The following is a 27843-nucleotide window of genomic DNA, read 5'->3' as shown; positions in this document are numbered from 1 at the left end:
GCCAATGGAAGCTAGGTTACATGGTGTCATACAAGAAAACTCAATTTTCTTCCCAGTCATCTTTAGTCAACTAACTACTCTTCCTTACTTAGAGAGAGAGAGAGAGAGAGAGAGAGAGAGAGAGAGAGAGAGAGCTTATTCTCTGGAAAGACTACACCAGAGGGATTTTGACTCCTGTAAACAAGGATGGAGATATCAGTGGTACCATGTTAAATACAAGAATTAACTCCATATACAAAGCAGAGACAAGCATGTTTGTCTTTTCCATCTGTTTCTAGAGTTTTGGAAGCCAAATTCATAACCGCTGGGCAGAATTCTATCTCAGAGCAGATGAACTATTTAAAAAGAAATGATCATACCAAAGTAATGAGCTACTTGCATGCTCACTTGATGGTGAAGTCATGCGAAACCATGGAAGGCTCACATTCTGTCTCACCCTTACTTACTCATAGAAAGCCAAGGGTCACTGAATAATTATGAAAAGCATCTAAAATAAATGTTATTAATAAAAGAGTAATAGTTGAAAACTATATAAATTATATATATATATCCAAATAGAAAAAAATGTCCCCGGGCTGGGGATGTAGCTCAAGCGGTAGCTCGCTCGCTTGGCATGCGTGCGGTCCAGGTTCGATCCTCAGCACCACATACAAAGATGTTGTGTCCGCTGAAAACTAAAAAAAAATAAACATTAAAAATTCTCTCTGTCTCTCTCTCTCGCTCACCTCTCTCTTTAAAAAAGAAAGAAAGAAAAAAAATGTCCTGAAATAACAGACAATGCAGATGCAGAAGCAAAACAAAAACTAAAATCTATAATTAATATTTCATTATCTGTAATCATACAAAGTATAAGTAGAATAGCATGTAAATTCAGAAAAAAATTGTTTAATATAAAATTAAGAAAATCTACCAGAAAGTAGAATACGAGACAGATAAAAATATTACAAGATAATTATAAAAACATTTCTAGAAGTTCAGTATGCATAATAAGGGTTTCAAGGAAAGATAATACAGAGGACAGAAAATTACCAAAGAAATAATATAAAATAATACTTAGAAGTATGTTGTAAGAACTGAATAATTGTTCAGCAGAGTAGACTAAAGACAATTTTTCAGTAGAGTAGAAATTTAAAAGTACTGACTATGAAGAGAGTATTCTAAGAAGTTCTATATGGGTAAAAGAAAACAGAAACAGATTTCATAGGAAAGAAAGAAGAAATTAGCATGGCCTCATACTTAGAAATAACAATCCAGGGTGTTCAAAGACAAAGAGGCATGTTTTCATAGTGTTGAGAAAGTGTGGTTTTCAATTTAGCATGCTTCCATAGCTTATCAGAAAAGTGCAAAACAAAGATATTATCTAATATATAATGCTTAAAAATATTACCTTCCGTATACATTTTATCTTTCCAGAAAACTACTGGATAAGTATTATACCAAAACATAAAACAAAATCAAGAAATGAGAAAACATGGAATTTAGAAAAGGAACAATGAAAATTCTTAGGATAGTGGTAAAAATTAATTCTAGGGAAACAGTTGTACATTAAGGTGTCATGCTAGAGAACATTTAGTTCAGTTTGTAGATGGGGAACAGTGGACTATGGAAGGGTTATCCCACAAAGAAAATATGGCTCACTTGACGTCTTTGCATGATTTACACTCCTGCCAGAAATCCTGATAAACAATTAGTACTAAAAATAGGAGATTAAGCAAATGACAGGGGCAATGATAACAAATAGAATTCCAACTGTCACAGAATATCTACAGAGTGCTCAAAATTTGGTGATTTCATGAAACTCATGTGAAATCTTTGGGTTTTTCCTTATGTTTTGATCTAACAGTACCTATATCCCCGAGACTCTAAAGGACACAACCAAGACATTTTTTTTTCTACAGAGTTTTCCTCTGTATGGTATCACTAACTACATGACTCAATTCATGGTAATTAGGAGGGAAAATTTAATTTTTCATTTATTTTTAGGATCAGTCATCTATCTTTCTTTTCAGGTAAGTGTGCTCTGTTCTTATTGAAGCGAACACCCATCCACTCTTAATTTTCCATGCTATGTTAACAGTCCAAAATGTTGTTATTTCAATTGTCATTACATTTTTATAGCTTTTACTCCACCCAGAAGTTTCTTTAAAAGGTATATATATGGAATCGCCTTTTTGGTCTTTCTCATGGGCTTATCTTTTCATAAAGCTAAATATTTAGTTTCTTAAGATAACATAACTAGATCTTTTTCATGTTCATGGCATTCTTTGCCATTTCCATGCCAACAAGTTCAGTTTATACCTCTAGCCTCAATTTATTTTCTAAGCTTCAGGTTTATATATACTCCTCTTAAAGGTCTTAAAGATATTTTAATGCAAATAAGATCACTGTTTTATCTTCAAAACAGTATGCCCATCTGATGTTCTTTCTTTCTGCAAACACCACTTCCATCCAGTTTTACAGAATGAAATCCTCTTATGTTGTATGTTCTCTTAAATATCCACCATTCTCACTCATCCTTCATTAAATATTGTATAGACTGCTACTTGGATATTTCTTAAATCAGTCCACATAGTTTTCCATGTTACCAAAGTAGATGCTACAATCACTTCTTCTAGATCAGTACAATAACCTTTAATTAATCTTTCCACTTTGACTCTGGCCCAATTCCCATCCATTCCCCAGGCAGGATAGCATTAAAATGAACAGGTACTCATTCTGTGTCAGAGTAAAAACACTCTAGTCATTTTCTGGGGCCTTTATGATGAAAACCAAAATCTAGTTTGATCTGTAAGGACTTCTATGATTTGGTTTTTAACCTGTATTTTCATCCTCATCCTTTGTGATTCTCCTGTTGCTCCACTACTCTCCAGTCATTTTCACCTGAGTTAATTGCCTCAATTGCAATACAATTTTCCCCTTTTGGCCTTCTCCCACCAGTTTGTAACCAACCATAATGCTTTTTTCCAATTTTTAACCACCCACATATTTTCCAAGCATCTTTCAAAAGTTGTTCAGAAAACACTTTCTCAGGGAGACCTTTCCTAATCATTCTGTTTGAATTACTGTCTTGTCTTATTCCATTCAGGCTGTTAAAACAGAATATCATAGAAAGATGGGTTAACCAACAGAAATGTGTTCTCCTAGTTCTGGAGCTCAGCAAGTTCAAGATCACAGTGTTGACAGATCCTGGGTCTGATGAGGGTCTGCTTCCTAGTTTGTAGATGGAATCTCCTTGTAACTTCATAAGGAAGAGGAAAAAAACAGAAGGAAAGTTCTCATGTTTTTCCTAATCTCAGAATGAAGAAAACACCCTTAAGAACCAATTATACCCTAAAGATCCTACCTCGTTATACCATACTGGGGGTCAGTATAAATTTTGTAGGGACACCAACTTTCAGTTCATAACAGATCTCTTATATATGCAAAAAATATCCTATCATTTTCCTTCATAACACTGAATACATATTATAAATTTGCTTGAGTGTTTGTTAATACCTAGTTGCCACTCAAATAATTAAACACAAAGCAACCTGCTGTCTTTTTAATAGATCTTAGCATAATGCTAGGATTGTTCAATACATGAAAATAATTGGTCAAATTAAACCAACCAAATATTCTTTATCAGAACTACTTAGGTATTTCATATATGTACCAAAATTTAATACTAGGGTTTAATAATTCTTAAGTAGTCATACTTTACTATCTAATATTGAGAATACTAAATCAAATATATAAAAACTTTTTATTAGCAACCAAGTCATATAATTTTTTTTCAACATGTATCTCCAATTCAGTAATTATGGCATATATTCCCTTAAAATGAAAAATGATAGTGAAACACAGCAATATGAATACCATTAGCTCAATTTGCATCTTTAATATATTGTAAGTGGGAGTTTAGCCCATCCTTGTCACTGTGTGTTTCACTGTCATTAGGAGCTCCAATGAGTTTTCTGTGAAAGTCATTATTACTTACAAAAAATTAACATCTATCTTATAGAAGGAGAATTAAGACAGCTTTTATCTCCTCAGTATTAAAGGAGAAACCAAGTACAGGATGGAATTATATAACATGGTGGTAATTCAAACATATTTTTGTTTGTTTCCATTAAAAAAGCACAAAGAAAAGGTTGAAAGTGAAAACTGCTTTCCATTAAAATCTTCGTCCATCTCACCCACTCACCCTATTCCCACTTCAGGGACACATCCTGTGTACCCAGGCAAGTTTAAATTAAACACATCAATCATCCTAAGGCTCAAGAATTACCTAATACTGTGATGAACGACTCCTGTGACTTAGCCTCCTAGGGTTTGTTCTTTTGAGATTTGCTACCCATGTGCATTTATATCCTGGACTGAAACTGTCTGATATAATGGTGGAACAGGCAATTGCTTATATTCTGCTCTAAATATCCGTAGAGTGGCCTGGCATGGTGCTTCACATTATCATAGTAAGGATTATTTTTTAGAACTAAGTATCAACAGGTCACTGTTCTAATTTTAATCCATTTTCTTGGAGGAATGATAAGATAAACACCAATTATAACAAACATATGAATCTGAATCCTAACATCCATTTCAGAAAGCAAAAGTCTGAAGATATAAGTGAAGGCAGATCCATTTTGATGGTGAGTTGAGGAGAACTATATGAAGCATGATATCATGGGTGTTTTTCTGATCTATAAATGTACAAAAATGTATAGGTACAGAAATGAAAATTGGAGGTCATCAAAAACCTGAGAGTGGGTGTGTATAAAAAATAAAATCTGCCTTTAAGTGGAGGTAAAAGGGACACCAGACAAAAACTCTTTAATATGGTATTGTTTAGTTTTGTAAATTTCTGCAAAAATATCAAACAACCATAAATTTTTTTTCCAGTCAAAAGACAGGACTCACTCACTCAATCTATCTAATTGATACAGATATCTATATATCTGTCTAACCTATCTATCATATCTCTATATTTTTAGTGAGAGAGCTTGGGACTGAATAAAAATTTTTGAAATCATTGCTTGTAGAAAGGATTTAAAGTGATTTTTAGAATTAGAATAGTTGTGGTAATTGTATGCCTTCTGCAATCTGACTGGTTCAGCTTGCATACATATCTAAACAAAGGATGAAGTGAACTCATTTAGATGAATAGCTTGGAATTCATACCCATATCTCAATGAAGGCATGAAGCATCTAAAATGTCTTTTTTAAATTTGTTTTTGGTGGTGGTGGGGGTAATATATGGTTTTGTTTATCACTGTCAGTCATGCTTTGTCTAGAACAAAATATAAAAATGTGCTAAACCACCTAGGAAAATGGTAGGCTGCTTTCACACAGCTAAAAGGAGAGGAAAGCTCATGAAAGAAGCATGGGATGTGCCTGTAGGTGTTGAATACAGTTATTTTGCAAACATTTGGAATGTTTCCCAGTTTAGTTAATGAGGTAGCCATTTGCTTGTCTGAATGGTCTTTGAAAAACCTCCTGTTTAGTAAAAGATATTTCCTTGTTGCTGCCAGGTAATTCCTAGCACCGAGGATGTTTGGAGAAAACAGATCCAGTCTGGATGGCTGGAAGGAGAGAGATTCTTTAATCATCTAAATTGATTTTCTTTTCTTTTCTCATTAATCTTTATAAAGGATGGACACAACGGAGGACCAGAGACTGGTCTTCACAAGAGTCCATTTTCCATTGTACCGTAAACATTTTCCAATCAGATTCTTGGTAACAAGGAGACTTTTATTAATCATTTTCTTAACCAAGCATATCAGCTGCCCAGCCTTAGAGCCAGCATCTTCCACCTGGTCTGGTTTAATATCTTTTCATTCATAGACTGTATTCCTGCCTGATTCCAATGATTTCTCAAAACTGCTACTGAATCATCAATTTGACCTCTACTTTAACCTTACCACCTGCTTTCCTCACACTATATAGTAGCTTTAATGCCGTACAAATGTGGACCAGGATTCCACTTTAAATATCTTTATCCACATATCCATGGTTCTTCCAGTACTCTTGTTTGCTTTTAATTATCTCAAATTTCCAGTTTTCCACCTGGACAGGCTTCTCAAGCTTACCAAATGCTAGACCTTCCATCATTTGAACAGCTAATCTCACAGCCTGAAGAATATTTTCTCTAAATAATTACAAGTATAATAGCAATTCACTGAAATACAATTTCCAACATTTTAAAATCAGGTAACAACCATTGTCCTTATGTATACATAAGCATTATTTTAATTATATTTGCATGCATCAGGTATAGATTTCTATGTCTGAACTGACTTATGCAAGTAATATGATCTTATTTTTCTATAGCTCAATTTAATCACTATTTGGCTTTTCCATACTATTAATTTCCTCCAATTCCAAAATCTTAATCTACAGAATGTAGGTGTACACCAAGAAGAAGGGATAGAGGAAAATCTTCTACTGAGGATTTAAGACAAAAAAGAATACAGGGAGAAATGTAGAATTATATTAAACAGAGAAATGTAAAATGTTGTAACCATTTTGGAAAAGGGTTTGGAAATTCTACAAAATTTTAAATACAAAATTACTCTCTAATCCAGAAATTATATTCCTACTTACATCCTTAAGAGAATAAAAACACATGTCTACCCAAAAACTCATATATGAATGATCATAGCAGCATTATTAATAGTAGCAGAGAAATGGGAGCCACCCACATGCCCATTATCTGGTGAATAGATAAGCAAAATGTGGTATTAATGCCATGTATTATTATTTAGATATAAAAGCAATGAATTATTTATATGTGCTAAGTATGATTGAACCTTGAAAGCATTATGCTAAGGAAAAGAATCCAGACCCAAATCCACATAGCATCTCCTCTCTTTTATATTCAATATCCAGAATAGACAAATCTATAAAAAGAGAAAGTAATTATCTATGACTAGGAAATGAATGGATTCAATGGCAAATGCAATGGGAGTGACTGCTAATAGGTGGGAAAATATCCTAAAATAGATTATGGTGATGGTTACACATCTCTATGGGCATGTTTGAAACCATTGTATTGTTTATTCTAAATGAGGGGATTTTATGGTGTGTGAAATATAAAGTCACTTAAAATAAGAAAGGAGAGGTTTAAAATGTAGAGAATTAAAATACTTTTGAGAAAGTGAAGGAAATTTAATTAATGCATATGAAAGAATGCTTTTTATTTTAAAAAGTAAAATTCACATGACATAAAATTAGCCATTCTGTAGTGAACAATTTCTCATTTAGTACAATTACAATGTTGTGTAACCATGACCTCTATCTACTTTAAAAACATTTCTTATCACCACAAAAGGAAAACCAGTTCAGTATGCAGTTATGTCCCATTCCCCTGTCACTCTGGGGGCTGGCAAACTCTTATCTGCTTTATGACTCTATGTGACTTTGTGTCTGGCTGCTTCACTTTGCATAATATTTTCGAGAACTTTTCATACTGTAGCATGTACCAGTAGTTTACTCTTTTTTTCTAGACGAGTAACATTGTCTAGTATGTATATGCCACAAGAATTTTTTAAAAAATCTTTTATCAGTGGATGAACATTCATTTTGTTATAACTTTTGGCTATTGTGAATATTGCTAGTATGAAAATGTATTTATGTGTATCTGAGTCCTGATTTTCAATTCTTGTAGGTACATACCTAGGAGTGGTATTGCAGAGTAAGGTGCTAATTTTGTGTTTAAGTTTCCTGAAAAACTATCAAACTTTTCTCATAATGGCTAAACCATTTCACATTTCTAAAAGCAATGTATGAGAGTTTAAATTTTTTTACACTTTTTACCACCTCTTGTTATTTTTCTTTTGTTAAATTACATCTATCTGAGTGTGAATGCTGTAATATAATTTTTATTTTCCTAATTACTAATTATGTCAAACATCTTTCCATATTTTATTGGACATTTGAATATCTTCTTTGAAGAAGTATGTATTTATGTCTTTTATCATTTTAAATTGGGTCATTTGTCTTTCTGTCCTTGAGTTTTTTAAGAGTTATTTATATTTTCTGGATACTAGATACTTAGCTAATATGTGATTAGCAAATATTTTCTCTGTTTTCCTTTTGAAAGGGTAGACATGTTTCATCCATTTTAGTGAGAAGACAGATGAAGAGAATGGATTGTAAAAAAATTAATTGAAAATTGCATTACCATCTGAGTTATTTTCTAGATAAAGACATAGAATTAAACAGATGCAAGCACATACACTTGTGTAGAACCTCAAATTTCCTATGGGGTTAAGGATTTGTTTCAGTACCACTAATCATCAGTGAAGTTAAATTAAAACCACTGTGAGTTATCACTTCATATCTAGTAGGTTAACTCTTCCAAAAGACATGAGAGAATAAGTACTGGCAAAGGTGTGGAGAAAAGTGTACTGTATGGTGCTGGGGTTGTAGCTCAGTGGTAGAGCACTTGCCTAGCATATGTAAGGCACTGGGTTCAATTCTCAGCACAACATATAAAGAAATAAAATAAAGATCCATCAACAATATATATATTATATATATATATATATATATATATATATATATATATATATATATATATAGTGGGTGGGAATATTAGATCCATGCTGCCATTGTAGAAAACAGCTTGGATTTAAAGAAATTAAAAATGGAGTTGCCATGTGACCCCACCATACCTTTTATGGGCACGTACCCAAAGGAAAAGAAGTCATTACTTGCAAATATATCCACAATTCCAAGTTCACTTCAGCGCTATTCACAATGGTCAAGATATCTAAATAACCCAAACATCTATCAGTGGATGAATGGATACAATTATATTTATCTGGAGGATATATATATATATATATATATATATATATATATATATGTATATGAGAGATATGGAGGCATACATATGCACACATACTCAATGGGATGTTATTCAACCCTAAGAAAGGAAGAAATCCTGTCATTTGCTATAATATTGAGAGACTGAGGGACAGTATGCAAGTGAAATAAAAGCCAGATACAGAAAGCAAAATACTTTGGAATTCACTTATATTTAGAACCTTAAAAAGTTGGTTCAAGTACATAAATATTGAAAATTAAAAAGTGGTTACCAGGGTTGAGTGGGGGAAAAGAACGGGGAGATGTAGGTCAAAGGACTCAAAGCAGTAACTATGTAGGATGAACAAGTCGAGAGATATGATGTATGGCAGGCAGAGAACAGAGTTTGCAATAGTGTGCTGTACTCTGGATTTTTGTTTTTTTAAATGAGTAGATAATAGTTGTTCTTGCACACAGGAGCAGGGGATAAAAGGAAATGGGTAACTGTGTGAGGTAATGCATATGTTAACTTGTTCCACTTTAGCAACCATTATTTTATATATATATATACACACACACATATATGTATATATATGTATATTCATATATATAATATATATCTTATTTCATTATGTTGTATATCTGAAGTGCACTTTGTAAAATTCAGAAATCATGAAAAATAATTAAGTCATCCATCTTAAAATAGGAACTGATTCATTGACACATAGTACAAATCAATGCAGTTATTTACAAAACAACGTTCCTTTTTTTTCATTAGAAGTAATCAGGAACTTTTGGATTACCTTGCAATTAACTGTCGTTGGACTGTAACTTTCATATTAATTCAAAAAAGAAGAATAATTTACCAATGTAAGTCATTCTGCCCATATCTCCATTAGGTTTATGAATATAAATTCCCAATTTCATTACAGTATGATAATTCTGAGGTTGTGTGTGAAGAAAAGATTAAAAAATAATAAGGTTTCAGACATTATACAAGGTGCCACTTTTTTCCTCATTTTGAAAGGCAGAGAATCAATAATTTATGAATGAATGTTTCTCCTTGAGGAGTTTATGAGAGAAAGGCAACTTTTTTTTTCCTTCAGAACACGAATTATAGATCAATGAAGGTTAAAAGTTCGGCAGGATAAGGAGTTCAAGGAATCCCTGGAGCACCACACTGACATTCCAAGATAGAGCTAATAAAAATCTCCCTTTCTTGATGCCACCTTCAAAAAGATGCATTATCAAAATGTCACCTATTTGCAATATGCTTCTCACTCTGTCCATATATTGGTTTCTTAGGGCACTGTGGAGATTTGTAACTGGCTTTCCATAATTCCAGTGGCTTGTTTACCTTGGAAGAGGTCAGACGGATGCAAAATGAACTGTCAGTGACAGACTTGAATAATAGTCACCTGCCATTTAAGTTCCTTTCAGTGGTATTTGCCAAAACACACATCAAATAAATACACAGTAAATGTAAGTTGATTGTCAAAGTTTTGCTGATCTTGATCTAATAAATGGTCTGAAGGCTTTGGATTTATTTACTTAGTAGTTGGGTCAACTAACTATCCTCATTACATTTTCACTATCTTTATCATGAACATTATGTTAACAGCATATCCTAGAGTTTAATGAATTAAAAAACATGCAATTTGGTGGTTTCATTTTCTAGCTGACTCTTGAATATTTTAAGTAAGGAAACTCACAACATCTTGGAAGAAATAAATTCTTTAGAGACTTCAAAGGTACCTTACAATAATTTTTGTAAATGTTTATAAAATACCTTACTACAGGTAAGACACTCTTCTAAATGTTATACACATGCATATATATAAACTTACGTGTATATGTGTAAATAAACATGTATGCATCTATTTGTATACATACTTAAATCTCTCGACCATTTTATAATGTGAATATTAATATTATTTCCCATATTTCAGATGGAGGCATTGAGATTTTAAAACAAAAATAAAATATGAATTCAATTCTAGGCAGTCTAGTTTCAGAATTCAGTCTCTTAACATTATAAACACCTCAATAGTATGATTTAGCCATTTATAAATCCACGTGCTTAAATCAAACATTTGCCTGATTTTTTAAAAACCACACAATTGCTAAAATCTTTTAAAAATTAAAAGCCTCATCATTATAGAAATCAATATCACATAATTTTCTTTTAAAATAATTTACTATTTTTGTTGGGAACTTTTAGGTAGTTTTCTTTGCACAAATGAAACAACCTTTCGTAACCATGCTCATAGTATGGTTGAGTGACTTATACACACATATTTCTGAATCACATTTAAAGAAGTGTTATTATAGAAACAAAATTATGTTTAAAGTTATGCAAGAGAATGTCAATTAATATTACACAATGATTTATTGAAAGAGAAGCAAACACTTCTCCCACTAACATCTCATTTATTTGTTTTCTATCTCTGTAAACAGATATTTCGATAAGGACCACAATAATGTGAAAGGGATACTTTTTTCTTCTCAATATTATTGTAACTGTTTGGATTATCATTACTGTCCACCTCTTCTGAGACCTTCCATCACTATTTATTTCCCTGTAGTTCATTTTTCTTTCTTTCTTCTTTCCATGTAGCTTATCATTATCATACATAAATATGTTCTGGTTTTTTTCCCACCTTACATGCCTCTCTTAACCTATTTTACTCTTGGTTTACTTGTTAAATATCCACTTAGTGCAAAAAAAAAAAAAGGTCTAAATGTACCTTTTCATTTTCTGTACCAACCTTTCCATCCTCAACTCACTACAAATAGGTGACAGTACTTCATTAACTGCCTTCCAGCCAATTACTAAGACTTTCTTATTACCAAATACCAGGGATTCTTTTCAGTCTTTCAGATTACTTAACTTACCCTGATGTACTTTCAAAGTTTTTTAAAATTGGTTTCTTCAAAATTTTGTCATCCAAAACTCTACATTCAAAATCATTTCTTAATTTTCCTTAATCTCTTTGTCCTAGAGACATTTGTCATGTACAGAATTTTGTCCTCAGTTCTCCTAATTTCATAATTGCTGAATCATATTCATTAATGGAGTTACCTCTTAGCCTAAGGCTCTCAGGCTATAAACCTCACAGATTTCTTAAATAGTACCTGCATATTAGCAAAGATTTCCCCAAATTTTCTAGTTTTTCCTTTCCTCCTTGCCGCAGTCCGGCTGCAGCAAAATAACCGGGGGGTGACGAACAACTTGTGTACATTGATACAGCAGGAGTGGGAGCCCTTTATTGTAGGACAGGAGGGGTATATATACATTCCACACAGCTCATCTTAATTAACATAAACTAGATACAGCAGTCAACCAATAAGGAATCTCCACACTTAATGGCTCGCTGGCAAAATGCCCTGTGCCATCCTTACTTGTTTACAGACCCTAACACCTCCTATTTATTATCCATTTAGCTGTAGGTGATATCTTCATTCTGCTTAACTTTAAGAAACTGTCACCTCTGGGTTATTCTGAATATCCTCAGAGGAAATGTTGTCATTGTTATTTTTAACTTCTGCTTAAAATCACTACTTCTCTATATTTCGTAGCTGTGTCCATGCTTCTGTATTCCATAAGTGACCTTTATCCTCCTTTTCGTAGATACTGTCCTGCCAATTGTCCTTCTATTCAGCCACCATATTGCTAAAACCACCTCAACTTTATTAATTTTTTTTTCATTGATCCTCAGAGGAGCTTAGTATCTTTTAGTACCCAAATATATGTTTGGGGCAAAATGCCTTCTTTCTAAAATATGAGAAACACTTTTACTTTATTATTTAAAATATTTTCTTCTTTTTTGCCTCAAGTTTTAGTCTCTGGAATGGGATTAACCTTTGCATAAGTAAAATACCAATTAATGTGCTTTCGTTCAAAAGAATGTTCTGCTTTGTTTTAGTCAGCTCTTTTTTTCACTTTGACCAAAAGACTTGGCAAGAACAATTTTAGAGGAAGAAAAGTTCACTGGGGCCTCATGATTTCAGAGGTCTCAGTCCAAAGATGTCCAACTCCTTGCTCTGGGTCTGAGGTCAGCCTGAATATCATGATGGAAGAGTATTGTGGAGGAAAGCACCTCGGTACATGGCACTCAGGAAGCAGAGAGAGCATGCACTCTGCTCACCAGGACAAAATATAAACCCCAAAGGCATGCCCCCACTGACCCACCTCCTCTAGCCATATTCTATCTGTCTACAGTTACCTCCCAATTAACTCCTTTGAGTGGATTATTCCACTAATTTACAATTCTTATTATCTGATTTTTCACTTCTGAAAGTTCTTGAGTCATCTCACATGTGAGTTTTGGGGGGATACTGCATATCTAAACCATAGCATGAACCAAAGATACAATCTGCCCCTATAACATAAAATATGGAAAAAAATCACAGTTCAAAAAATATTGTGCAATCTGTTTCCTCACTTCATTCAGAGATGATATTTAGCTTAAATGTAACCTATAGCTAAAATATTTTCCTCAAATTTTAAATAGTTCCAGGCCAGTTAGTTAATAGTCACTGCCTGAACTTTATTACCACAAAGGTTAATATTAAAAACATTGTCCTAAAAATTATAAACCAACTGGAGGAGATAGACAAGTAAATAAAACTTATACTCAATACTGCATGTTATATTTTATATTCTATGGGAAGCAGAAGTGAAGGGAGAATAGAAAAGTCTTCATACAACCAAATCAATGATATGTGAAGAAGAATGTTGTGACTCTAAGGCCTATACAAGCACCAGCTCCCCAGCTGGACTCTGCTGGCTCTTCTGCTGAAATGATTTTAAATATTCTGAAAATCATCACTGAAAACATTTTTTTTTTCTGACTTAGTATAGGACATCACTGAACTTGTCACTTTTCCTCTTCACTTACTGTCAAATAAAAAAATACGGTAAGTAAGAACAACACAATAACCCACTTTGGTCTTCTTTCTATAATTCTTCAGTAACTTATATGCAACGATATAGGACAAAACTGACAGGGGTAGTGGTGTATACCTATAAACCCAGCAGGTCAGGAGGCTGAGGCAGGAGGATCACAAGTTCAAAGCTAGCTTCAGCAAAAGTGAGGCATTAAGCCACTCAATACAATAAAATAAAATACGAAATAGGGCTGGGAATGTGGCTCAGTAGTCTAGTGCCCCTGTTTTCAATCCCTGATACCCAAGCCCCTCCAAAAAAATGCCCAAAACTTCTATCTCAATCTGAACTGCCTCTGAGTTTTATTTAACCTCCCTAGGTGTTTTTAGGCTGACTCTATATTCTCTGTCCTGACTATCTTCTTTAGACACTGATTGACAGTTTCTCACTTGTACTATTGTGACAGATAACAACTTATGTTTCCACTTTCAATCTTATGCTCCCAAATTCATCTTTCATGGAATACCAAAATCTTCTATCAAAAGCCCAAGTATATGTTTTGGTTGTTTAAGTCCTACAATGTTGCCCATATCCTATGAACCTCTTTGACTTAATATTCAAAGTTTCAAAGCCCTATATGATCTGGCCAATGCCCTCAGACATATTTTGCTATTCTCTTGTACTGACATTGTATTGTTGACCATAAATCCTCATTGGCATGGAAGTCCTTCCTTCTTGTCTTACCTACTTCCTGCTGTCCCACTGAATTCCTGTTCTTCAAGGCTCAGCTCATGTGCCTCCTCAGGCTGTCTTCTCTCAATTTTCTATTCTTCCTCCACTTCTTCTACTTTTCCTAGAATATAAAATGTAACCTGAAGTTTTAAGTATAAATTATATTTACTTGTCCATCTCTTTCAGTTGGCTTAAAATTTTTTAGGACAATGTTTTTAATCTTAATCTTTATTTCAGTGGTAACTAGCATATTGTCTGCCACCTAATAGATTACCCAATACTGAATAAACAACGAATGAACAAATGAATGTTTGTTTTTTTTCAGAATTTTTATATAAAGGATTTATGAATTAGGTTTGTAGAAATAAAACTAAAATGTATTTTCTTTGTAAGTATTCAAAATAATCTAATCAACCTCACTTCCATTATGTAGAGACAGATTATGGCATTGAGAAGGTGAAATTGCCAAACAGTGAAATGTTTGATCATAGATAAGTATATATATGATTCTTTCTTGTGTTCTGTATTTTCTAACTTAATTTTGTAGTTAACTTTACTATATAAGCATAGTTTCATGCACAATTAAATGAAGACAATTCAATTTGTGTTGTTTTGATATGTAAAATTACAAAACAAGGTCATACATTTAAATAAGGGAAAAGACTATATTTTCCGTGTTGAAATTATAATAAATGCTGATGGCAAAATTGTTGCCTACAACACTCAAAATTATTTCTTACATTAGTTTTGGATAAACAAAATATCTTTTTCCCTGCTCTTAGATTGCAGCTTCTAAATCTTATGGCAAAAATGACTTTTCTCCAGTTATGACTGTGTTATTTATTTAGAATGGACTATTCTTTGAAATAATTTTTTTCATCAACTTTATGTATATTAATATTTAATTAGTCCTTGGTTCATCTGTTGTACCTTACAGCAAAGACAGTTTTGAAACAGGGGAAAAAATACAATGAAAAATGAAAAAAAATTATCATTTATTATGAGGCAAAATGTGATAGTATAACATAAAGATTAAGTAATAATTTTAAGTATATTTATTTGCCAGGGTAAAATAATTTTGACTTTTTCCTTTCATAGATAAATTATAAATGTTTCTTTAAGATAATTCATATACTCAATGTTTTTCTTTTGTGATGATGTTCATTATTGAAAGTATTTTCAATACTATGAATATTTAATATCATATATAACACATTGGTGGAATAATAAAGGAAGAGCACCAAGGCATGAAACATCAGTGGTCCTGGAATTTTATTTTATTGCATTTTGCTTAGTGATAATCCGGTTATAAAATTTTATAATTCATGATGAATATTAATTTCACATTACAATTTTATGATATAAAAATACACATATGCAGGAAATTTGACAACTATATGAAATAGATTTTTCAAACATCATCAAATATCAACAAAATAACTGTTGTTTTATTTGCTCGTTGTGGATTATTTCCAAATACCTGAATGTCTTTCTTTCTAATATAAACTTAGCTTTTTCCATGTGTCCACTCCCCTCTGAAGACATGTGCTTCAGGGGAGGTTGGTCCCAACTCAAGCCTCAACTTGTGAGTTTTTGTTATTCTAAGACAAATCATGGTATTTCTCTTTTCTTTGCCCATAGTTGAATTCAGTTATGAGCATGTGAAGGAATTCTGTCTAATGAGATCTCAAGAACTTGCTGGACATGTGTTTGGAGCTACCAGCCCAGGGATGGTGGCAAAATTCCAAGAGGAGGGACTAAAGAAATGCAGAGAAATGAGCCAGAGCATTGACTTAAGATTCCAGGAGTATGGAAATATTATTTTTTGAGATTATGAATTCTCTTAGTTGTGAGTGGGAGTTTTCTGTTACTCAAAGGTGAACACATCCTAAATGATACAATGTCTTACAAGAATGACTTCTTGAACTCATTCCAGAAACAGTTCTGTTAAGTTCCTGTTGATGTTAAACATCTGAAGGTGAATTTTATTTCTTGTACGTAAGGAAATCACACCCTAGTTAGACAGAATAGAGAAAACACAATAAATTTGAGAAATAACTAAATATATATGTTTAAGTAATGAAAGGAATTATGAGTAAGGAGATATTTACCCTGTTAAGAAGGAAAAATATTAGGACTCCTAAGCTCTATAGGAAAGACGATACCATCAAGGTTTTGGAGGTGAAAAAGTTAAGATTTTGTTTGGTTGTAACCAGAGCACTAGTGAAGAGAAGCACTTTTTTTTCCCTCATGGAATTTGAAGGTGAACAATGTAGAATAAGATTATTCTGAAATGAAAGACTCGCTGAAATAATAAAGCCTTTCTGAAAAAAAAGTCTTTCTGAACATAGCCCCAGCACCCCCAGGAACACACCCAGGGACCCAGCCAGTGGTGACATCAATGATCCAAGTTTCTATCTTCTCCACTCTTCTTAGGTTGTTTGCTTGTCACTTTATGCTGGCAAGATGACTTTAGCATCTCTAAGTATCACACGTGCTTTTGAGAAGCAGTACAACTTAGGGCAGGAGAAAAAGAGTTTCTCTTTTGAGATTTTTTTTTCTTCTTTATTTGGAGAAAGAAACACTTATCCTGTCACATTTGTCCGTACTACATCATATGTCCAACTTTAAGTCCAAGAAAAGGAGATAACTTAGGTTACTAGCTGAAAGGAATGGAGATAGCTGGGACTTGTTTAGACCAATTATGTGTCACCGTTAGCAGCTAAACTTCCTTGAGGTCAAAATATTCCCTGCCCAAATAAAAGAATTTAGAGATCAGTTGCGATAAATGTGAGACCTTAGCAACTGTGCTGGAAAACAAGCTTAATATAAAATAAATTCCAGATATACAATCAGCAAATGTTATTATATGAAAATATAATTGTCCTGGCTGCTGAGTGTGTGAGTCTGTGCTTCAGCAATATTCACGGACAAAATTTTTTCACTTTTAATATTTTGAGTCTGTTGTTTCATTCCCACTAAGAATTTTGGTAGTAGGTTGTGGAGCAGTACCAGAATCTGAGGACAGCAGGCGTGCACTATGGAGGTGGAGCCTGTGAATATATTGGTGTCTCATTCTTAAGCAGTCCTCACATCTGCGTCAGTGCCTGGAGTCTTGTGGCTATGATCAGTTTTGACTCTTGTGAATTTCAGAAAGCCTTATTGTTTCAGTGGGTTTCATTTCAGAAAGTTGTTTCAATTAGAATAAGAAATTGGGTCTGTCTCTTCTATTACAATAGCTCTTCCACCAGGAACTAAGAAAAAAATAGAAAAAGGAGTAATACGTTTTGATCCTTACAATAGATTGTAAATTGTCTCTCTATGAGAGTTTCTTAATCCAGCATTGAGAAAGATGCCCACTTCTGCTCAGTTCATTGTGCTACATTAGGTTTATTTTCTATATAATTTGGAGTTGGGTGACCTCAGATAAGTCCTATTGCAGAATTATTTTTTTTCCTTTTTGTTCTGGGGATTGAACTCAGGGAACTCTATCCTTAGAGCAACATGTTCAACCCTTTTTATTTTCTATTTTGAAACAGGGTCTCACTAAATTGCTGAGCTGGCCTATGAACTTGTGATTCTCTTGCCTCTGTTTCCTGAGTAGCTGGGAATACAGGTGTGCAGCACAGCACCTGGCTATGGCTACAGACTCCAATATCTATCTCTCTCTCTCTCTCTCTCTCTCTCTCTCTCTCTCTCTCTCTCTCTTTATTTATTTATTTATTCAATCCACATGCAAAGCCAACTGGAAGTGCTGAGAGTTAATGTCATTACAAGCAACCATCAGCCAATTGCAGACAGGCATTGAGAGATCAATACTCCAGGACCTTGTTCTGTCTCTCCTCCCGCCACCCCCCTCAATCAGGTGTGTTCTTTAGCACTGAATTTTCTTCACCCGCAGTGATGAGGTTTGAGAACATTATTGATTTTCCTTTTATCTTTCTTACTGCTATTTTCTGCAATCACTTTACAAGGGAATTATTTACTTTGTGTTTGTATCCCTGCCTCAAAGTTTGCTTCTGGGACATGTGAAAACATGGCAACAAATATAAATGCTATAAAAATCTAGTGGAAAACTTAGAAAACTCTATCCCATTTACATGGAATCAAGGTATGTATGGGAGGATGAGCCTCACAAAATTTAATGAAAAACACTTTATGATTAGCCTCTTATGTAGGAGAGGCTGTGCATCCTGCATCCTCTTTAAAGACCTTAGGAGCACCTTGGGAAGAAGCTTTTCTCATTTATCTGTAAAATGTTCCCAAGAGCAAGTGGTTAATCAACTGTACTTTAATAAAGGTGTGAACCCTATTTCTTCCATCTTTTACTTTGTGGAAAAAAACCCCAAATATATATATATATCTCCATTAAGCCAAGTCTATTGGTGCACACCTGTAGTCCCAGCTACTCAGGAGTCCTAGGTGGAAGCACTGCTTGAGCCCTGCATCACAGAGAGACTTCAGCTCAAGTGAGAAAGGGAAAAAAATTAAAACATTAAGAAATGCACAAGTAAATCTTAATAACTTTATCTGTTGCTGTTGGACCTGTTTCATTCTTTTTTTTTTTTTAAAGAGAGAGTGAGAGAGGGGAGAGAGAGAGAGAGAGAATTTTTTTAATATTTATTTTTTAGTTCTCGGCGGACACAACATCTTTGTTGGTATGTGGTGCTGAGGATCGAACCCGGATCCCAAGCACGCCAGGCGAGCGCGCTACCGCTTGAGCCACATCCCCAGCCCCTCCTGTTTCATTCTTGTTGCAAGGTCCCACAAACTTCCTGATTTCCCATCTCTGACAATACCTGGAAGTGTTTATCAAAACACTTGCCTAGATAAGTGGATTATCCTCCAGGCCTTATTGTCTTAGATGTCATAGACTGTAAGAAGTAGCTTAGAATATGCAGGCCTTGTACCTGAATGCATAGGTCTTCAAGTCCTGAACAGTTCTGTAAGAAGTGGAGGCCATGCCTCTTCAATGAGTAGACAAAGATTCTTTCCAAGAAGAACCTCATTTTACTAATAATAACTTGAGCAATTCAAAGTGGATAAAGTTAAATCTTATTCCTTACAATAAGCACAGATTGCAAAGTACTAGAGAATACATATGTGTAAGTATAAAATCAGTTTTAACTTGTATGTTAATGTCTATTTCATGGATAAAATAATTGTTCCTTTTAACCAGGTAGGGTGAAGTTGAAACCTATGTAATTGATATGAGCTATAATTATTAAAAATAGATATATTTTATATATCATTTCAAGAATAACTCATCCATTTAAATCTTAAAATTATATAGATTTATTAAAAATTTTCACCTGAATTTTCTGCATAGACTTAGAACACAATCTTTGACACATTTTTTATAGATATTGCTTTTAAAATGGCATTATGGAAAAATGTGGATGTGTAACCGATGTGATTCTGCAACTTGTATTTGGGGTAAAATTGGGAGTTCATAACCCACTTGAATCAAATGAAAGATGATATGTCATGAGTTATGTAATGTTTTGAACAACCAATAAAAAAAGAAAGAAAAAAATAATAAAAAATAAAATTTTATTATAATTTGTTTGAAGCATCTCACTGAAAATTGGGAATTTGAATTTACATAATTTAGGATAATAAATGTCTGTACTTGATCAAATGTCTCTTAAAATTTGTGATTCTGCCATAGGTTTGTTAGTAATTAAAATAAGGATTTTGGTAATATATATGATGTACAGTAAATTCTGATCATAAAAGTAAATTTCAGACAATACTTTAAGTGCCTTTTATTGCTAATCAAATGGAATTCCAAGGTTATGCATATATTTTTAACATTCTGGGAAAATAAAGTATATGAGGAATATTGAAAGTATATCTGGAATTATATGTGCTAATTTTTTTTTCTGGTGGGAGGTACCAGTGATTGAATACAGTAGCACTCAAACACTAAGCCACATCCTCAACCTTATTTTCTTTGGAGACAGGGTCTCATTGAGTTGCTGAGGCTGGCATTGAACTCATGATCTTCTGTCTCGAACTCCGGAGCCACTGGAATTATAGGCATGTGCCACCACGCCATATGGGCTAAATCTTGATTTAATTGAAATGAAGAAGATCTTGTACCTTAGTCAAAGAAGATAAATTAAAAAGTTTTAAGACAAGGATTAAATTTAGTAGGTTTAAAAAGTTAACTATCTGCATTTACATGGATTTTAATAATATTAAAAACTAATGAGTAGAAGGTAGAGTTGGCGTGTCCAAGTAGACAGCATGTATTTTAATATTGGACTGTCCATTAAGTCATTATAGATGGATCAGGTAATAGCAGTGAAATGAAACCATTAAATAAAAATTTAGAGACTAAATCTTTGGAAGCCTTCATATTTTAAGAGCTTAAAGGAAGGTCAGCACTTTCAAATTAAGAATGAGTTGCAAAAATCCAACCAAAATGATCTTAAAAGAATAGCTGTATTGCCACACAGAATGAGGTAACAAGAGAAATTCTAGAACATGATAATTTGGTTGAATATCATTAGTGAGCTATATTCTAAGAACAAAGGAAATTGCACTGAAAAATCTTGACTTTTATTAAATTATTCCATTGTTTGCTTTAATGCTATATAATTAATTTTGAATTTATTTTCTTGAATTGATGTCTAAAACAAATAGTTACTGCTTCTGAATTAAATAGCTATAATTATTGTTAAGTATTAATAAAGTAGAGTTCAAATACAATATGCAATTTAAAAAAGTTAAATGGGGGCTGGGGTTGTAGCTCAGTGGTAGAGCACTTGCCTAGCATGTGTGAGGCACTGGGTTTGAGCCTCAGCACCACATAAAAATAAATAAATTGACTAAAAGTTTTTTAAAAAAGTTAAGTGGGAATTTCTTACTGTTAGAATGTAAGTTTAAGGGTCAATATGGATTCATTCCTTGACAAGAAAAAACACATTATCTTTTCTGTCTCCATTCATTGAAACAGTTCAATAGCAATACAGTGCCATGATGCATGTTAGTGTTCAGAATTTTTTGGTTAATTGTATTTTCCCACCAACAAGAATTTTTTGGAAATAACTATGATTCAATGTTAGAGGCAAGAAAGTAAAAATGGAAAAATCAAGTTTGCCTAAAGGCAAGGAGGCTTTTAAGTATTAATGGCATTGTGTCAGAGGGTCACAGAGTCAACATTAAATGATCTCTCTCAGATCAATGTTTTGAGAATTAAAGTATCAAAAGGAAAAAATAGCTATAATCTATTCAACACATTAAATTTAAAAGGCCATGAATCATAGAGTATTCTAAATTGAAGTCATTAATTTATCTGGCTTACTCATCTTATTGTATGAGTGAAGAAATTAAAAACAATAACTCTATAGCTATTAACTCAAACTGTACTGTTTGAATCACGGGAATTACGGGAAGTATCTGTTAAAACACATGCATTCATGCACACACACAAGTGTGATCAGGAAGCAGACAACAGAATGTAAAATATTTTTTTTTAATTTTATTTTTTTATTGATTATTTAAAGCATTACATAGTTCATGATATATCATCTTTCATACATTTGACTCAAATTGTGTTTTGAACTCCCATTTTCACCCCAAATACAGATTGCAGAATCACATCTGTTACATATTCACATTTTTACATAATGCCATATTAGTGACTGTTGTATTCTGCTACCTTTCCTATCCCCTACTATCCCCCCTCCTCTCCCCTCCCCTCCCATCTTCCCTCTCTACCTCCCCTGCTGTTGTTCAATTCTCTCCCTCTTTTTCCTTCCCCCTTGCCCCTCATAACCTCTTATAATTTTATGTATCATTGAAGGTCTCCTACCATTTCCATGTGCTTTCCCTTCTCTCCCCGTTTCTCTCCCCCCATTCGGCTTTGTTTACTGTAGTCTTTTCCTCATGCTCTTCCTTCCTGTTCTGTTCTTAGTTGTTCTCATTATATCAAAGCAGACATTTGGCATTTGTTTTTTAGGGCTTGGCTAGCTTCACTTAGCATAATCTGTTCTAATGCCATCCATTTCCCTGCAAATTCTATGATTTTGTCATTTCTTAGTGCTGCATAATACTCCATTGTGTATATATGCCACATTTTTTTTATCCATTCATCTATTGAGGGGCATCTAGGTTGGTTCCACAGTCTAGCTATTGTGAATTGTGCCACTATAATCATTGATGCAGCCGTATCCCTATAGAGCGCTCTTTTAAGGTCCTCAGGGAATAGTCCGAGAAGGGCGATAGCTGGGTCAAATGGTGGATCCATTCCCAGCTTTCCCAGGAATCTCCATACTGCTTTCCAAATTGGCCTCACCATTTTGCAGCCCCACCAGCAGTGTACAAGTGTGCCCTTTTCCCCACATCCCCGCCAACACTTATTGTTGTTTGACTTCATAATGGCTGCCAATCTTACTGGAGTGAGATGGTATCTTAGGGTGGTTTTGATTTGCATTTCTCTGACTGCTAGAGATGGTGAGCATTTTTTCATGTACTTGTTGATTGATTGTATGTCCTCCTCTGAGAAGTGTCTGTTCAGGTCCTTGGCCCATTTGTTAATTGGGTTATTTGTTATCTTATTGTTTAATTTTTTAAGTTCTTTGTACATTCTGGATATTAGGGCTCTATCGGAGGTGTGGGGGGTAAAAATTTGTTCCCAGGATGTAGGCTCTCTATTTACCTCTTTTATTGTTTCTCTTGCTGAGAAAAAACTTTTTAGTTTAAGTAAGTCCCATTTGTTTATTCTTGTTGTTAACTCTTGGGCTATGGGTGTCCTATTAAGGAATTTGGAGCCCGACCCCACAATATGTAAATCGTATCCAACTTTTTCTTCTATCAGACGCAGTGTCTCTGATTTGATATCTAGCTCCCTGATCCATTTTAAGTTAATTTTTGTGGATGGCGAGAGAAAGGGATTCAATTTCATTTTGTTGCATATGGATTTCCAGTTTTCCCAGCACCATTTGTTGAAGATGCTATCCTTCCTCCATTGCATGCTTTTAGCCCCTTTATCAAATATAAGATAGTTGTAACTTTGTGGATTAGTCTCTGTGTCTTCTATTCTGTACCATTGGTCCACCTGCCTGTTTTGGTACCAGTACCATGCTGTTTTTGTTACTATTGCTTTGTAGTACAGTTTGACCTCCGGTATCGCTATACCTCCAGATTCACAATTCCTGCTTAGAATTGCTTTTGCTATTCTGGGTCTTTTGTTTTTCCATATGAATTTCATGATTGCTTTGTCTATTTCTTCAAGATATGCCATTGGAATTTTGATTGGCATCGCATTAAACCTGTAGAGAACTTTGGGTAATATCGCCATTTTGATGATGTTAGTTCTGCCTATCCATGAACAGGGTACATTTTTCCATCTTCTGAGATCTTCTTCTATCTCTCTCTTTAGGGTTCTGTAGTTTTCATTGTATAAATCTTTCACCTCTTTTGTTAGGTTGATTCCCAAGTATCTTATTTTCTTTGAGGATATTGTGAATGGAGTGGTTTTCCTTATTTCCATTTCAGAGGTTTTGTTGCTGATATACAGGAATGCCTTTGATTTATGCATGTTGATTTTATAACCTGCCACTTTGCTGAATTCATTTATTAACTCTAGCAGCTTCTTTGTAGACTCTTTTGGGTCTGTTAAGTATATTATCATGTCATCCGCAAATAGCGATAGTTTAATTTCTTCTTTTCCTATTTTTATGCCTTTAATTTCTTTCGTCTGTCTAATTGCTCTGGCTAGTACTTCGAGAACTAAATTGAAAAGAAGTGGTGATAGAGGGCATCCCTGTCTTGTTCCAGATTTTAGAGGAAATGCCTTCAGTTTTTCTCCGTTCAGGATGATGCTAGCCTGAGGTTTAGCATAAATAGCTTTTACAATGTTGAGGTAAGTTCCTGTTATCCCTAGTTTTTCTAATGTTTTGAACATAAAGGGATGCTGTACTTTGTCAAATGCTTTTTCTGCATCCATCGAGATGATCATGTGGTTCTTGTCTTTAAGTCTATTGATGTGGTGAATAGCATTTATTGATTTCCGTATATTGAACCATCCTTGCATCCCAGGAATGAATCCTACTTGATCATGGTGCACAAGTTTTCTAATATGTTTTTGTATTCGATTCGCCAGAATTTTATTGAGAATTTTTGCATCCAAGTTCATTAGAGATATTGGTCTGTAGTTTTCTTTCTTTGAAGTATCTTTGTCTGGTTTTGGGATCAAAGTGATGTTGGCCTCATAGAATGAATTTGGAAGAGCTCCTTCTTTTTCTATTTCTTCAAATAGCTTGAAAAGTATTGGTATTAATTCTTCTTTGAAGGTTTTGTAGAACTCCGCTGTATACCCATCCGGTCCAGGGCTTTTCTTGGTTGGTAGTCTTTTGATGGCTTCTTCGATTTCTTCTTTTGTTATTGGTCTGTTTAAATTGTGTGTGTCTTCCTGTCTCAATCTGGGCAAATCATATGCCTTAAGAAATTTATCGATATCTTCACTATCTTCTATTTTATTGGAATATAGGGTTTCAAAATACTTTCTAATTATCTTCTGTATTTCTGTAGTGTCTGTTGTGATATTGCCTTTTTCATCCCGTATGTTAGTAATTTGAGTTCTCTCTCTTCTTCTTTTTGTTAGCATGGCTAAAGGCTTGTCTATCTTATTTATTTTTTCAAAGAACCAACTTTTAGTTTTATCAATTTTTTCAATGGTTTCTTTTGTTTCAATTTCGTTGATTTCTGCTCTAATTTTAATTATTTCTTGTCTTCTACTACATTTGCTGTTGTTTTGCTCTTCCTTTTCTAGGTTTTTGAGGTGTTGCGTGAGTTCATTTATTTGTTGGTTTTTTTCTTTTTTTGAGGTAAGAACTCCAAGAAATGAATTTCCCTCTTAAAACTGCTTTCATTGTGTCCCATAGATTCCGGTATGTTGTGTCTGTGTTATCATTTGATTCTAAGAATTTTTTCATCTCCTCCTTTGTGTCTTCTATAACCCATTGATCATTCAATAACTTATTGTTCATTTTCCATGTTATGTAGGATTTTTCCTTCCTTCTTTTATCATTGATTTCCAATTTCATTCCATTATGATCAGATATGGTGCATGGTATTATCTCCACACCTTTATATTTACTAAGAGTTGCCTTATGGCATAATACATGGTCTATCTTTGAGTAGGATCCATGTGCTGCTGAGAAGAACGTATACCCACTTGATGATGGTTGATATATTCTATATATGTCGGTTAAGTCTAGGTTATTGATTGTGCTGTTGAGTTCTATAGTTTCTTTATTCAGCTTTTGTCTAGAGGATCTGTCTAATGGCGAGAGTGGTGTGTTGAAGTCACCCATAATTATTGTGTTGTGGTCTATTTGACTCTTGAACTTGAGGAGAGTTTGTTTTATGAACGTTGCAGCTCCATTGTTTGGTGCATACAAATTGATGATTGTTATGTGTTGTTGGTGGATGGTTCCTTTTAACAGTATATAGTGACCTTCTTTATCCTTCTTGATTAACTTAGGTTTGAAGTTGATTTTATTCGATATGAGTATGGCCACTCCTGCTTGCTTCCGAGGGCCATGTGAGTGGTATGATTTTTCCCAACCTTTTACCTTCAGCCTGTGTATGTCTTTTCCTATCATATGAGTCTCCTGAAGGCAGCATATTGTTGGATTTGTTTTCTTGATCCAGGTTACTAGCCTATGTCTCTTAATTGGTGAGTTTAGGCCATTAACATTTAAGGTTACAATTGAGATATGATTTGTACTTCCAGTCATGCTTCTTTATTTATTTATTTTAGTTTGGCTAGTTTTGCTTTTTGGTTATTCTTCTCCCCCTTTACTGAGATACCTCCTGCTGTTAGTTTTGGGCACTATTTTTCCATTCCTCTTCTTGTAGTGTTTTGTTCAAAATGCTTTGCAGAGCTGGTTTTCTTGCTGCAAATTCTTTTAGCTTTTGTTTATCGTGAAAGATTTTAATTTCATTGTCAAATTTGAAGCTTAATTTTGCTGGATATAGTATGCTTGGTTGGAATCCATTATTTTTCAGCGTTTGAAATACATTATTCCAGGATCTTCTCGCTTTCAAAGTTTGTGATGAGAAATCGGTCGTTAACCTAATTGGTTTACCCCTGAATGTAATCTGCCTATTTTCTCTCGTAGCTTTTAATATTCTCTCCTTGTTCTGTACGTTGGCTATCTTCATAATTATATGTCTTGGAGTTGGTCTATTATGGTTTTGAATGTTTGGGGTCCTGTAGGCTTCCAGGATTTGGCAATCCATTCCATCTTTCATCTCTGGGAAGTTTTCTAGAATTATTTCATTTAATATGCTGTCCATTCCTTTGGTTTGAAACTCTGTGCCTTCTTCTATCCCTATGACTCTCAGATTTGGTTTTTTTATGACATCCCATATCTCTTGAATAGATTGCTCGTGGGATTTAAGCATCTTTTCTGTGTTGACTATATTCTTTTCAAGTTGGTAAACCTTGTCTTCATTATCTGATGTTCTGACTTCTACTTGATCAAGTCTATTTGTAATATTCTCGTTTGAGTTTTTAATTTGGTTTATAGTTTCCTGTAATTCTAGGATTATTGTTTGATTTTTTTTTAAGATCTCTATCTCCTGGTAGAGCTCGTTCTTTGCCATTTGAATTTGTTTGTTTAATTCATTTTCAAAATATACTTTTATTTCTTGGACTTGCTGTCTCATGTCTTCTCTAATATTCCTTTCCATTCGAGTTAGGTATGCCTTGAGTTCTTTCGCTATCCCTGTTTCTGATGTTTCTATGTCCTCCTGTAGAATTGGGTTGTCTTGCATTGTTTGTAATCCTTTTTTCCCTTGTTTTCTCATGTTGTCCACGTTACTTTCCAGCTCTTTTTGATTGTCGTGTTTCTGCTCTCTTCTATAGATTTGTTTTGTTTCTGTATTACTCTGATGTCTCTCCTTTGTGTTGTTAAACTATGCCTGCTAACCTGGATTCCGCTGGGAAGGAATTCCGACGTCCGAGCTCCAGTGACGACACTACTCTGCTATGACGGGCCCCAGTCTCCTTGCCGGGGTGACCTAATGGGGGGGTGTGACTGGACTGTCTCTGTTTGGTTTCAGCTCCCTGTCGCGGCAGGCGGGCAGTCTCCAGCCGCCCAGTATCACAGGCCGCGAGCAGGTGATCAGTCGCCAGCAGGTGGGCGTTCTCCTACCGCCCAGTTACGCGGGCAGTGGGTGAGCTGTCGCCGGCGGGCCTGCAGTTTACAGCTGCTCAGTCGCGAGGGCCTTGCCTCTAGTCTCCTGGTTTCTCCTGCTAGTCTTGGTTTCTCCTGCTAGACCAGATTTCCCCTGAGTGATGGTTCTCGGCAGTTCAAACTGTACTCTGGGCCTGCCGTTTGTTGGGTGTGGAGGGTGGCTATTGGGAACCCCGGCACTCTATTGTTTTGTTTCCCTTGTGGTGAATAGAACTGTACCGC

This window comes from Spermophilus citellus (genome assembly GCF_964194105.1).
Source record: "Spermophilus citellus genome assembly, chromosome: 1".
In the NCBI taxonomy this organism is placed as follows: Eukaryota; Metazoa; Chordata; class Mammalia; order Rodentia; family Sciuridae; genus Spermophilus; species Spermophilus citellus.
The sequence above is the reverse complement of the archived record's forward strand: the minus strand, read 5'-3'. Positions refer to the sequence as shown.